The sequence below is a fragment of the Protomyctophum bolini genome, assembly GCF_963924005.1.
Source record: "Protomyctophum bolini genome assembly, chromosome: 22".
Taxonomy (NCBI): Eukaryota; Metazoa; Chordata; class Actinopteri; order Myctophiformes; family Myctophidae; genus Protomyctophum; species Protomyctophum bolini.
The window spans coordinates 24,520,151-24,534,394 of NC_137883.1; the positions used below are offsets into that span (position 1 = coordinate 24,520,151).

Below are 14,244 nucleotides of genomic sequence, written 5' to 3' on the forward strand. Positions count from 1 at the left end.
TAGCTGCTCATAAAGCTTATACGCACATGCAAAAACACACGCACACGCACACACACAATGTCCCACTGCATCCTCAATGTTTGTAAAATGATCATGATCATTAATATGGATGGATGGATGGATGGGTTTGTGTGTGTGTGTTGGTGGCGTGCGACGTGCGTGTCTGTGTCTTGAACATCTCAAAGGCGTTGGCGGCGTGCGTGTGAGGGGGAGATGTGAAGACACCCTTCCAACGTGTGAGATGTGTAAACGTACTTTAATACACTGTATACACCTTTGATCTTTAACAGGGTCACGACGACATATGAAAGCGTTTATACTAGTCTTCAGCTCACACATGCACACACATATGCACACACACATGTGCACACACGTGTGCACACACACACACACACACACACACACACACACTATTACTATACTTGTGAGGAAATCAACCTTTTAGGTTATACTTTATCTATTTTAGAAAATTCTTGAAAAAGTGCCGCAAATCTTTGAATATATATTCTTTCAGAGCGAAGGTTTTTTTTGTCAAATCTTTGCGTCTGAAACAACACATTTTCAAATGGGGGTTGGCGGCCAATTACAGTACATATAATTTGTGGGGTCCTTGACATGATATAGTTTGACAGAAACATGGGTTTTTCAGAAAACTGTCATGATTTAGAAGACATTTTGTAGAATCGACCTCAGGTCTAAATGGGATAATTGCAAGTTGCTAACCCAAAGTAGCCTAGCTGATCTACAAACTCACAACGCAGCAGCAAAGCACAGCTAATCCATAGTCTATATAACATTGTTATATAACTACATGAAACTACATCGTTATTTTATTTTGAGGACCAGAAAAGTTTCCTCAAAATGTTGATTTCTCAAATTCTACTACTGTTTACTTTATTTGGCCCTCACGAGTATAGCACGCGCACGGGCGCATGCATGCAGGGGCGCGCACGCACACACACACGAACATGCAGTATTCATCATTCCTTTTTTTGCTTTTACTATCCAACACATACTGCTGCTCCAGAGGCTCAGGAGTATAGCCTCCATCTACACACTGTATCTACACTGCCCCCCTCTGGTGTGTAGGATGCACTGCTCCTCCTGTTAAGGCAATCTGATGTTCTGCCTGTCTTTTCTTCTATCTTTCTTTCCGCTTTCACCACCAAGGAAGTTTAGAATTTGGGAAGCAAAGGAAGATCAATGCCGAAAATAAACATTTCCCTCTCTTAACCATAATAATAAGAACCCTAGTGTCCCTATTCTGGGGTAAACATTTTGTTAAAATAATTACTGATATACAAGCTCACATGCGGCATAAGTTTGTAAATCAGCTATTTTCAAAATAGATTTGGTGTAGAGGGAGAAAAAGGTGGCCTTAGTGGCCTTAGGTGTATATATTGTAGTAGTATAGGGTTTAAGTAGTTGAGAGTGCCTCACCACAGGACTTTAGCTATTTAAAAATAGCAGATCTACAGGCTCGTAGGGCGGCACGCACTGTAGTTACTGTACATCACTACATGAGTGTGGAATGGATGTTCACATATGTCCTTATAGTTATAAAGGAGAGAGAGGAGAGGGCGAGAGAGAGAGAGAGAGAGAGAGAGAGAGAGTTGGGAAGTGGCATGCCGCAAATGTGAATAATAGAACCATGATGCGGCTATTGGGTAATCCCGCAAAATAATCTTTAAAGGAAAGAAAGAAAGAAAGAAAGAAAGAAAGAAAGAAAGAAAGACAAATAAATGATGGAAGATTTATAGGCAATGCAGGTCCCGGGCTGCTAATTACAGAGGGATTTCCCAGCATTATGGCATTGTGCATTTCAGTATGTGCCTTGGGGAATGCGTTGGAGAGGTTTATGTTAATTTCATCATCTATTCTTTATGCACGGTACTTGTGTTTGGGGGGAAACCATGAGAGATACAGTATGCGTCGTGACTCGTGACTCATTTGTGGCACAACGAAAGCAAACAGTATGACCAATCACAGCACGTTATGGACTTGCACGACCACATTTATTTATTTAACTTGAAAATAGTCAAAATAGACAAAGCTTTTCACTCTTTCACATAATTATGAAGCCTTGAATTCATGGAGATTTTGTGTTTGTTTGTTTTTGTTGCATTCCTAAGCCAATAATTTGATCGACCGAGTCTCTGGAGAGGTAGCCTCGGTCCCAGGCTGGGGAGGGGTCTCCACTCTCGGACCACAGTCACCATATCTAATCAAATCAAGCATTATTTATATAGCACATTTAAAACACTCAAGATTGACCAAAGTGCTTTACACAATAAAATGTAGAAACAGTTACGCAGAGACTGGGAGGTCGGGGTCAAATCCCCGGCCGGGTCATACCAAAGACCAGGTGCCTCCCTGCTTGGCACTCAGCTTCAAGGGTTGGATTGGGGGTAAGTCCCTGCGACATACTCGCGTCATGTACTTGTACATCAAGCTGCCTCGTGCTACAGAAACAGGAGATAGGCTCCTGCCCCTATGGGCCTCATGGCTCGGCAAGGCTATACTTAACACCAATGCCGTAGAGTAGATGTACGGAAAATTGCTAAAAAGGAGAGAAGTGAAGAAAGAGAAGAAAGAGAAGAAGAAGAGATATGCATGTGCGTCCACATGGCAACAAGTCATGAAACAGTTCAACTGACAACGAAAAATCAGGAATGATCAAAAGCCACAGAAATAAATGAGTCTTAATAAGAGACTTGGACAGTTCAATGGACTGTGCACTTTTGATATAAAAAGTTAAAAGGCTATTCCAGAGGCTATTTCCAGAGCATGGGTGCTGCATATAGATGATGTTCTTCATTCTGTCTGTCTGTCTGTCTGTCTGTCTGTCTCCATCTCTGATTCTGTCTGTCTGTCTGCATCTCTGATTCTGTCTGTCTGTCTGCATCTCTGATTCTGTCTGTCTGTCTGTATCTCTGATTCTGTCCAACCGCGACTCTCCTCTCAACTGCCTGTCATTTCTAAGTGGTACCACCAGGTGGAGCTATCAATGGTAGCTAGATAATAAGGGAGAAGACTTTACAAACACAAAACCATTAAAACACTACAGTACAGTTCATATTCTAGACTCTAAAATGTAAAGGGTGTGATGCTGTAGGATAATAATATGTTAATAAATAAAATGATTATAAGCCTAGAAAGTTGTCACAGTTATTATAACATTGCATTGTGAATATTTGGCTCTGAATGACATGGGTGCTGTAGCTTAATATGTGCACTCTGTCTGTGAGTCTTCCTTGTTTAATTATAAGGAAAATCCTTTTTGAAAAAGGTAATCACACAAATAAGGTTTCATGTAAGGATACAGATAACGATAGGGAGTAGTAAATATGTTGTTTTTGTGCAGTGACGACTGGATAGCACAAGCAGGTGCATGATGGTTGTTAACAGAACCATATTGAAGCATTTATGTGTTGATCTATATGTGTACGGTTTTAACCTGTATTGTTATTTACTGCCACTGTATGTAATGCACTTTGTAACTTTGTTTGGAAAGGTGCTATATATATATTCTTTTTTAAATCATCATTATCTCCATATTCAAACTTGTGTTGTTTCACAAATTAACGCCCTACTTGATCATACTAACGCACCAAACAAAAGCATCAAGTGTAGCAGATCTGCAACCTCGCTACTTTTGAATTTGACATTATGAGGATTCCGCCCGACACAGACAATATACTGTAACTTTAACCACTTTAATCCATCAGGCGTCCCAAGGCGCCACGCATTTGGTATTTTAATTTCACCGATCTGTCAGCTATTTTCACAGATTGTTTGCACAAACATTTGCCTATGAATCAAGTTTAATGTCCCATACCCAACAACCCAAGTGTTTACAACCAGTGTTGTTTTTGGCAGCAAATTTTGATTTTAGTTTTAGTCCTAGTGTCTTGAATAGTTTTCATTTAGTTTTAGTCACATTTTAGTCACCTGGAATGTTTTAGTGTTAGTCTAGTTTTAGTCGACTAAATCTACAGTTGATTTAGTTGACTAAAATGTATTCTGGCGGGCCTTGATGCCGTCGTAATGACTGATTTTTACACTTGCTGAAAATAGCCGATCTACAAGCTCACAACGCGTCGCGTTGTGAGCTTGTAGATCTGCTATTTTCAGCATGCAACCAAGTGTACATGACTTATACTGGATCTCTTGTCCAGTAGTTCCCTTCCTAGCATTTTTGTCTAGTTTTTAGCTGTTGACTAAATTGATAATACATTTAGTCTTGTGAAAAAAAAAAAAGGTAGTCGACGAACATTTTTTTGTCTTAGTTTTAGTCAACGAAATCAACACTATTTACAAGCAATACCATATTCATGAGTATATGTGTATGTATGTGGAATATATGTACAGCATGCATGCAGGTATGTACGGTGTGTATGAAGGTAAACAGAAGCACTAGTGTTTACAATAAGTAAATATAATGTTTGCTTTAAAAGGAAATAAAATCCCAGGGGTAGGGCCGACAAGCCTATAGTGCTTCTCCCTAGCCCTTTTCCAGGACATTTGGACAAGCCTGTTGAACAGTGACACTAACAAAGATTTACATTCTCTAGTCTATACAGTATGTATGTACTGTCCAAATCCTGAAAAATAAAACTGAACTGAAGGAGTGCAGCAATCATGCCTTACATATTATCAGGGACTTTGGGCCATATTTTCGCCAGTGCTGCTATACCCCTTATCCCTAAACTGCTTTGTCTTTTTTACTACCGGTATTTTAGTTCAAACAAAGCTAATTTAAAATGTTTTCTAAATGGTAAAAAAAAAGAAGGGCAAAGAGTGATAACTGATGGTAACTGATGATGAAGTGGTAAAATCACATACCACATAATTAAGACTGAAATGTATTCTTTCCTACAGATATAGCCTGGGGCTAAATCCAACCAAAGGCGCTTTGCTATCATCCCCCCCGCTCTCTCTGTACTTACTTGTCTCTATCATAATAAAGCAGAAATGCTGATACATTAAAAAGAAGTAAGATAAAAGTATTGTCGCTCCCAGACTATCATAATGAAAAAAAAGCTGGGGGCTTTTCTGAGCCTTTATTTGATGGATCCAGTGCCGAGAGACGGGAAACACAGAGAAAGTATAGGTGAGTGACATGCAGCAAATGGTCCAGCCGGCTGGGAATCGAACCAGGGACTTGCCGATGTGGTATGCGGTATTGCGGTATGCACCCTACCCACTCGGTTGCCGCAACAATTAATTAAAACAAGGGGGGAAGAAGGCAGATAAAAGCATTGTAGTTCCCAGGCCATTAGTGACTAAGGAGGGATTTCCCAGCATTAAGATATTGTGCTATCATTCGCCTTGGGGAACGCGGGATTTATGTTAATTTACTCGTCTATTTTTATGCACAGTATAGGCTTGTATTTGAGCGAAACCATGAGTGATACAAGAGGTCGTGTGCGGAACACTCCTCATTTCTGTTCCTATGAAGAGTGAAGTTGTTTTGTGGGAATTGTAGGCCTTTAGTTTGACTTGGTTCCACGGGTTTGAAAAATGCCTGGCATTGTGAGTGTGAGGTGTTGTACAGTAGATCGAGCTTGCAGATCGTACGCTGTATGTTGGTTTAGTGTTGAGTGAGACAACAATGTTCCACATTAAGCTAATCATCTGGGGGGGTCCCCACAATCATTTGGGGACCCCCCCCCCCCCCCCAGTTTGGAAACTACTGGTCTAGAGACAACAACCCCCATAACTTGAGCAGCACTAATCAGAGGAGAGATGGTTGGAATACATTTTGAAACAAGTTCATGACTTATGCCAATGCATCATGTGAACAGAGTCACAGTGATTCAATTGATAATGTATCAGCTATGGCCATGATAATAGAATGAGAGATTATGCAGGACATTAGGGATAGTGTTATGTAAGGTATCCAGGTCTGTCAACACGTACATCTGTAAAAAGGAGAAAGTTGTACAGTAGTTCATCCTTCTTCTGCCACTCATCCCCTCCTCTCTCTCTCTCTCTCTCTCTCTCCACTGAGATGAGTTATGTCAGAAAGTCAGTCTATATTAACCTATAATCAGAAGCAGAGGCAAAACAATATCCCCACCAGCCATAAAAAATAATAATGTCCAGAGGCGGGATATCAAAGGTAAGTCTCCCCACATCCACCCAGCAAATCCTGAGTTTGTCCAAAGTTTGTCCAAATAATCCAACCCCGGGAGCACTGCTCACTATAGTGGTGGGTCGGTCATGAACGATGATCAGATCATAAGAGCTGGTTCTTTGCCGTGAGCGTGAACGTCGTGAAATGATTCTGGTTCACACTTCCGTTCACACCCCCCCCCCCCCCCCCCCCCATGCATGCAAGGCGGGAGGCGTGCTAGGCTATAGACATTGACAGAGACACTCAGACAGCCGACATGCATTGCAATTTGCATTGAAATAAACTACTGTTGTGTGTTGTTGATGTGTCTGTCTTTGACAAGACAGTAAGCACACCATTTAACTATGAAAGACATACAGATGACAATGGATACGTCGTCATGTGATGGGCAATTGACACGTTACTGAATGAATAACATATGAAAATAGTATGCTTAGGCAGACTATTCAATATTACAATAGTCCCCAGATCCCAGTAACAGGATAAAAAAAAATCCTACCAAAAATAAATGAATGTGGTCTAAATAATTACTTCTACATTTTATTTCAAAGAAGAACGTCATGTCAGTGGTGCACACACGCACACAGACACAGACACAGACACAGACACACACACACAGACACACACACACACACACACACACACACACACACACACACACACACACACACACACACACACACACACACACACACACACACACACACACACAGTATAGTGTAGTTCAGTTCAATTATTCTCAATCTTTTCATGGGTCTGTAACTCCGAGAGTGGACAAATGGAACCAAATACAAATGGAGCCAAATTTGTAAACATTTACTAAACACTGTGGACATTACAGTCGTGGTCCCAGAAATACCTATATGTGTGTAAAAAAAACGGGGGATCACGTTCAGGGAAGTTCAGGGAACACTGAACTACTAGATCACGACCTCGTATGGAGCGATGACAGCCGTATAGCCGCCAACCGGGACGGGGTGGGGACGAGGGCTGTCAGCCCAAACCGCATCGTCTTCCGAGAGGAAGAAGCCAAACAAGCTACTGTACAGATTCAGAACCCACAATGAGATATGGCTGCTTGACAGCCGGAGGCGACGACGTGACACAGAAGCAACTTCTCTGGTGAGACACAGGAAGAGGAAGACGGTCCCAGAGGGAGACCACAGCGCCCAGTCGCCCAAACCCACTGTCAGCGAGACGCCCTGCCCCCACCTATTCATTTCAATTAGGTTTCCTTTTCAGCATTTGAGCTGAAAGTTTTGATGCTCAAATGTGCAGTACTACTCTGCACATGTAGTGTTAACTACATGCACGTACAATCGTACATCGAGCGTTACCACACACTTTCACACGCACGTACTACTGCGGCAGTAACGTTATAAATGTGGACGTCTTGGGATCTCAGATTTGACCACCAGGAGGTCGATGGCAGTTTCACTAATCCACCGCGGTTCTGGGGGCTTGGCCCACACCTGCTGTCAGCAATCGACGATTGGGGGAACGCGCTCCCACTGCCTGTACTATATATTGTTTTTATGGAGGGACAGACAGTAGGCTGACAGGAAATGGGGAGAGAGATGGGGGGGGAAGACATGCAGTAAAGGCCGACTGGATCGGGAGTCGAACCCGCGGCACACTGCCAGACTGGATTACCTGGACCTGGACCACTGAGCCATGGCCCAGGCCACTGCCCGCACTCCTACCTGGAAGAGCACACTTAAGCCAAATGTATGTTCTGTCACACGATGGTGTCATGACCCTAAAATAAAACACCTAGGTACAAGCTTCCATGACCACGTGACACTGTCGCGCAAACAAGTATTAACTGGCCTTCAAATTGCCGGCACTGCGGTATTCTACATCTTACTTGTCTGTACTGTATAGATAGGACACCACATTTATTTTCACCAATGTTTTGGGGTAACTGGTCAAAGAGTTGAAAACCTGTACGTGGATCTCTGTGTGTGTGTGTGTGTGTGTGTGTGTGTGTCCAGAGAATAAGATTATCGCTGGGTGGACCTATCTGCGCCAAACTTTGTATGCACATTGCCAGTATTGCAGCATTGTACTTTCTATATTTCCCTGCACCTATTGCATATTAACTGAATTGCCCAGTACCTATTTATTTGCCAAAATAATTACGCCTCAAAACCGTTATTTATTTTTGTCTCAGAGGAGGGATGTGGACAGTTCATCGATCATGACACTGGTAAGGTCCATTCAGATGGACAGCGATTAACGCGCCTAGTAATTCATATTCAATGAGAGGCCTGCATTTTTTTTGTACGCGCGCAGAAGTTGAGGGGCGACAATGCGAACGTATTTACATGGGCGCGCACGGTCCCATGACATTGTCACGTGCGTGCTCGTTTCGTGCACACGCCTGCGACTGACTAGACTAGACTGTCGTGCTCCTCATGAGCAGACCTGGAGCACACCTGTCGTTGATCCAGCTGACAACGTCTTCACCACATGCTCCTGAGTACCTGTAGGTGGGTTTCTGAAACTGTCCACAGCCCCCCACTGAGACACAGATCCAATGCAGTAGACAGAGATGGTACCATATAAAAATAATGGACATTAGTGAGGACCAATTCTATAAAGATAGGTTGAAAATGGGTCCTTAACTCTATCTCTACCGCTAGCCCAGCTCCAGGGGCCAGTATACACGCTCACTGCCCCCTGCAGTCCACACACTGTTGCTACATATACTACCACAGCATTGGAACACTCACACACTCCTTACCTCTCATCAGAAGCGTTTACATGTCGCCATAAAACCGAAATGTGGATGGCAGAAAATCCACCAAGGACAACGATCTTAGAACCAGAGTTATGACGGTTTGAAAATCCTCTCTTCCACTGCTCTGCACTGTGAATATATTTCCAATCCCATAGTTGGAATGGTGGTGCGTTGCTATGGGAACCGGACCAATGTTAAAGGCTTCGGTAGGCATCAACCATTACATAGATGGAGTCTACGTTGGGTTACGTATATATACGGACTATATGACGTGACCTAGCGTCGATGTACGTATGTACCTGGGAAAAATAGAGTTCAAATATAACAACCTTGGATGGGCCTGGAGGTTGTTTTGTTTCAGAAAGTGCTTCCAGAAAAAGAGCAGCCAGCAGCTGACTGTCTTGGTCTGTTTGTTCACCAGGGCCGACTCAGGATAGATGACCTGTGCATCATGCCATGTGTCTGACCGCCCCCATCGGAAGCATTCTGCTAATTAGTGGTAATGATGATGATGCCTAATAGCTTGTGTTGAGGTGAGCTGGTGGACGCGTGTGTGTCACTGTGGTCGCTGATGACCGCCTGACCTTCATCTGGATTCTGGACAGCTGCATTGTCGGACTCTGATAATTGAATTGAATTCTCGGCATTAGAGCCAAAACCTTTTGAACATTTCAAAATGTGGCGCAATGCAAGCTTGTAGACAGGTTGTTGTCGCTATTGTCATACGACAGAATACTAGGGCTTAAGTGGTGAACCATCTGACGCGGTCAGGTCTTTAAAGAAATGTTTCATGTTTTGTCTAGCTGTCCATTCAGTTCCTTTTCAACAGGATCTATTGTGGGGTCAAAAATGAAGAAAGCTTCACACAGGACAACACTGTCCCCGTCCCATCCACAAGCATGCAATCACATGGCCAGGTTGGAGGTTAGTGGCCAACAACAAAAGGGCGAACAAAAAAAGAACAAAGTAAAAACTAACAACCTCCCAACGATGACAAAGAACTAAAAAAAGGATGTAGTAAATGTCAACTCTTGTGTGTGCATACAAATCAAGTTTACATCAGCTAAACGCATTAACAACAACTTTGGCTTTTCCTATGCAGGCAGACAGAGTTTTTTTATTTCACAATAGGTTCGGGCAAGCCTGGCTCCAGCCCTGAATAGCTAGCCACTCCCATTAAGAAAATATGTTCTGGTGATTCAGGTCTGGAGTCTGCGTCAGTGTCATTCGAAAATCCCAAACGCAGCAGCTGATTGGCCATCAGCCCCGTCACTCAACAGCGTCAAACAACAAACATGGCTGCCCCCATTGCGGTAACTCACAACCGTATCAATCTCATAGAGTAATAAAAGGGGTTCGGTAGTTTGTGTAGGACAAAGTTTGTGCACATACGTACAGTACACCAAAAGCTGGACACATACTGTAGGAGCCCTCCAAAAAGAAAAAAAATTAAGAAAAAAGGGCATGCTCCATTTGGTACCCATATAGAGCATCGCAGTCCCGCCCCCTACCAGGGCCCAGGAAATGATTCCCCGTTCATTTTCCTCATAGACATTTCAAAATGTATTTATTTAAAGACCTTTTAAGCCAACTCGAGTTATGAGAAATCAAAACACAATGTTTTGGGCCAAACAAATAATTAGAAAGAAGAAAACGGCAGGTTACAACACTTTGTTTGTTGTTTTTATTCTTTTGTAATTATTTGTTTGATCCAAAATATTGTTTGTTGTCATGATTTGTCACAACTCGAGTTGGCTTTGTACGACGCTTATAAGGTCTTTAAATAAATACTTTTTTAAATGTCTATGGGAAAAATGCATTGGGAATTATTTCCTGGGCCTGACGTCATCATATAATGAGGATTCTATCCCTTAAATAGCACATTTCACCTTGGTGAAGGACACTGGCAGCACTGGAGTATGTTACGTAGCCTACATATAGCATGCATTGCTTTTGCTGTGAGAGGAAACCATGATATATGTTTGACTCAGTGGCGAATTGCTCATCAAGCATATATAGTCTAAGGTAGCCAACAGGATAAAACATTTTCCGGAGTTCCCATAGGCATAATGCTTGGCAGCAGTAACATGCCAGCCACCGGTGCCACTACACAGAAGAAGTTGGTTGACCATTCACAGGAACCTCTCGAGAGGCTCGGGGTGCTGGACAATGAGGACATACATGCGATGACGCAGGGCTCCCGCATGACCAAGATACGCTGGAGGTGGCAGAAGAGCCGGACCCTGAAGCTGCTAGACGACGGGGTCACGGTGTGGTGTGAATCTACCAAGTACACCCGCAAGGCCAAAGAGCAGCAGACCTTCTCGGTGGCGGAGGTGGAGTGCGTGCGCGAGGGATGCCAGTCGGAGGCCCTGCGGAAGCTGATCGGATCGATACGGGAGAGCCGGTGCTTCACGGTGGTGTTCCGAGGCGCCCGGAAGAGCCTGGACCTGCAGTGCTCCGGCGAGGATGAAGCTCGTCGCTGGGTCAGAGGAATCCGTACCTTGAAGGAACGTGTGGCCAACATGAGCCATAGGGAGAAAATGGATCACTGGATCCGTGGCTACCTGAGGCGAGTGGATGAGAATCGGGACGGTAAGATGAGCTACGACGAAGTCAAACGACTGCTGCGAATGATCAACGTTGAACCGAACGAGCAGTATGCACGCTCATTATTCAACAAATGTGACCGTTCGTGTGACGGTCGGCTGCACCCCGCGGAGATCGAGGAGTTCTGCGGGGAGCTTTTGAGGCGGCCAGAGCTTGACTCCGTGTTCTTGCAGTACTCCAGCAACGGCTGTGTCCTCTCCACTGCTGAGCTCCGTGACTTCCTTGCAGACCAAGGGGAGGACCCGTCATTGGACCATGCCTTAAGCCTCATACGCACCTATGAGCTCAATGACTGGGCTCAGAATAACCAGTTCATGACCCAGAATGGTTTCACGATGTACATGCTGTCTCTGGAAAATGATGTGTATGACATCAAACACTCCAGCGTTTACCAAGATATGACCCAACCCATGGCGCACTACTTCATCTCCTCCTCTCACAATACCTACCTTACCAAGGACCAAGTCCTCGGTGCCAGCAGCACAGAGCCTTACATCAGGGCTCTGAATCAGGGGTGTCGCTGTGTGGAACTGGACTGCTGGGATGGAGATAAAGGAGAGCCTGTCATATACCATGGGTGCACTCTTACGTCCAAGGTGCCTTTCAAAGAGGTCATTGAAACCATTAACCATTATGCTTTTAAGGCCTCTCAATACCCTCTGATTCTGTCCTTGGAGAACCACTGCTCCGTAGAGCAGCAGGCTGTCATGGCCCAACACATGCGCACCATCCTGGGCAGCAAGCTGCTCATCCAGCCCCTCAGTGACCAGCCACTGACCAAATTGCCCTCTCCCGAGGAGCTGCGGGCCGTATTCTGGTGAAAGGGAAGAAGGCAACGCCTCACCTGGGCCAGCTAGGTAAAATGAATAGTACTTGTAGCTTTTCCTCCAGTTCTGATGACGAGTTACTAAGCAGCAATAAGAACACACCCAAGACAGATGTCTGCTCTAAGCTGAGTCCAGAGCTGTCAGCACTGGTGGTGTACTGCAGGAGTGTCCCCTTCCGTGGCTTTGATAACTTATCTGAAAAACCTGCACCAAGTGACATGTCCTCCTTCTCAGAAAACGATGCCCTGAAACACATCAAAGACTCGGGAAAGATGTTTGTCAGACACAACAGCAGGCAACTGACGCGGATCTACCCCTCTGGACAGCGCCTTCAGTCCTCCAACTATGACCCCCAGGACATGTGGAATGGGGGCTGTCAGATGGTGGCCCTGAACTTTCAGACGCCCGGGAAGAAAATGGACCTCAACCAGGGCCGCTTCCTTCCAAACGGTCGCTGTGGATACATCCTCAAGCCAAGCTTCCTCCGCAGCCCCACTTCCAGCTTTAACCCAGGGATCACAGCAGGGGGAGGGCCTGGACACGCCCCCACTCAGCTGACTATACAGATATTATCTGCACAGCAGCTGCCAAAAATCAACATGGACAAGACCAGTTCCATCGTGGACCCACAGGTGTGGGTGGAAATTCATGGAGTGGGAATTGATAATTCAAGAGACAAAACTCACCGAATTGACAACAATGGTTTTAATCCCCGGTGGCGGGACTGCACTGTGAGATTCCAGCTGCAAGTTCCTGACCTGGCCCTGGTGCGGTTTGTAGTCGAGGACCATGACCACAATGCCAAGAATGACTTTGTGGGCCAGTTCACCCTACCTCTCACAAGCCTACGGACAGGTTACCGTCATGTGCACTTACTGAAGGCAGACGGCTCCTCTCTGTCCCCCGCTACTCTCTTTATCCATGTGACGGTGTCTCAAAAAGCATGAAAAATGTCAGAACGTAAAGGCCACGGGAAGGGGGAAGGTATGATATGACATAAAATGTCTGTCAAGTGTCTGTAATACTCTTCACTTCACTTTGTGAAAAGGGGATCCTGCTGACTGTTTGCCTCCAACCTCATGCAATCCGATTTTCTGAACAATGCAATGCACCCGCTGGAAATATACTGTACGTCTGAGATCAATGATGAACATTGGGCAATGGGCATCAATGTCATTTACATTACGTGCAAGCAGTGTTGGGACTAACGTTAGCGTAATGCAACTATTACATTACTGCTGATCACATGCGTACCACAGACGAAAAACAGTCCAAGTCCAAATTTCATTCTGACCCCTCCACGGAAAGGCCTCGTTGTCCTGAACATCATTTATACATTATGGATCAATAGTGTGGACTTAGACTGTTTTTCGTCTGTGGCATTCCCTGGGTGTGAGTGTGGCTACGATGTGTGGGAATCCGCTACTAGAAGGGCTGCGTAGCGGCCAAGCCTCTAGTTTACTGCTGGACAAAAGTTATGATACACTCATCTGCGTAAGCATATTGATATCCAGATATGATGACCGTCCACTATTCTGTGTCAGAGAGACTGCGAAATGATATAGGATGCATGCTCTGTTCCTGTACATTCTGTTCTTATCTTTGGATGGGGAACCCATCAGGGTCAGCACTCGGGTGGTCAACCAACCGAAATCACAACACCCAGAGTGGAAGCCCAACGCAGACACAGGGAGAACACACATCCCCTGCTGCCATGCAGGGTTGGAAGCCGGACCTTCTTGCTGTGAGCCAACAGTGTAGTGTAGTAATGCTCTGTGCTCATGTGGTCTATTCCCATGGTGATCATAGTACTACGTACTGTTCGGTCTCTCTCTCTCTCTCTCTCTCTCTCTCTCATTAATTAGGCCACAGCCCCCCCCATTTATGATTTCTTGCTCTGGAACCCCAATCGAATGCATGTAGCA

At 44.7% G+C, this 14,244-nt stretch overlaps 1 protein-coding gene and 1 pseudogene across 3 annotated transcripts in view; one reads left to right on the forward strand and one right to left on the reverse strand.

Moving 5' to 3' along the window:
• Positions 1-14,244, reverse strand: part of LOC308310040 (disabled homolog 2-interacting protein-like) — a 239,254-nt gene that overhangs the window by 194,955 nt on the left and 30,055 nt on the right. The gene's annotated exons all lie outside the window — the stretch shown is intronic.
• Positions 10,952-13,266, forward strand: LOC308310412 (1-phosphatidylinositol 4,5-bisphosphate phosphodiesterase delta-3-A-like; annotated as a pseudogene). The gene has a single exon. The product of its transcript is annotated as a 1-phosphatidylinositol 4,5-bisphosphate phosphodiesterase delta-3-A-like (transcript).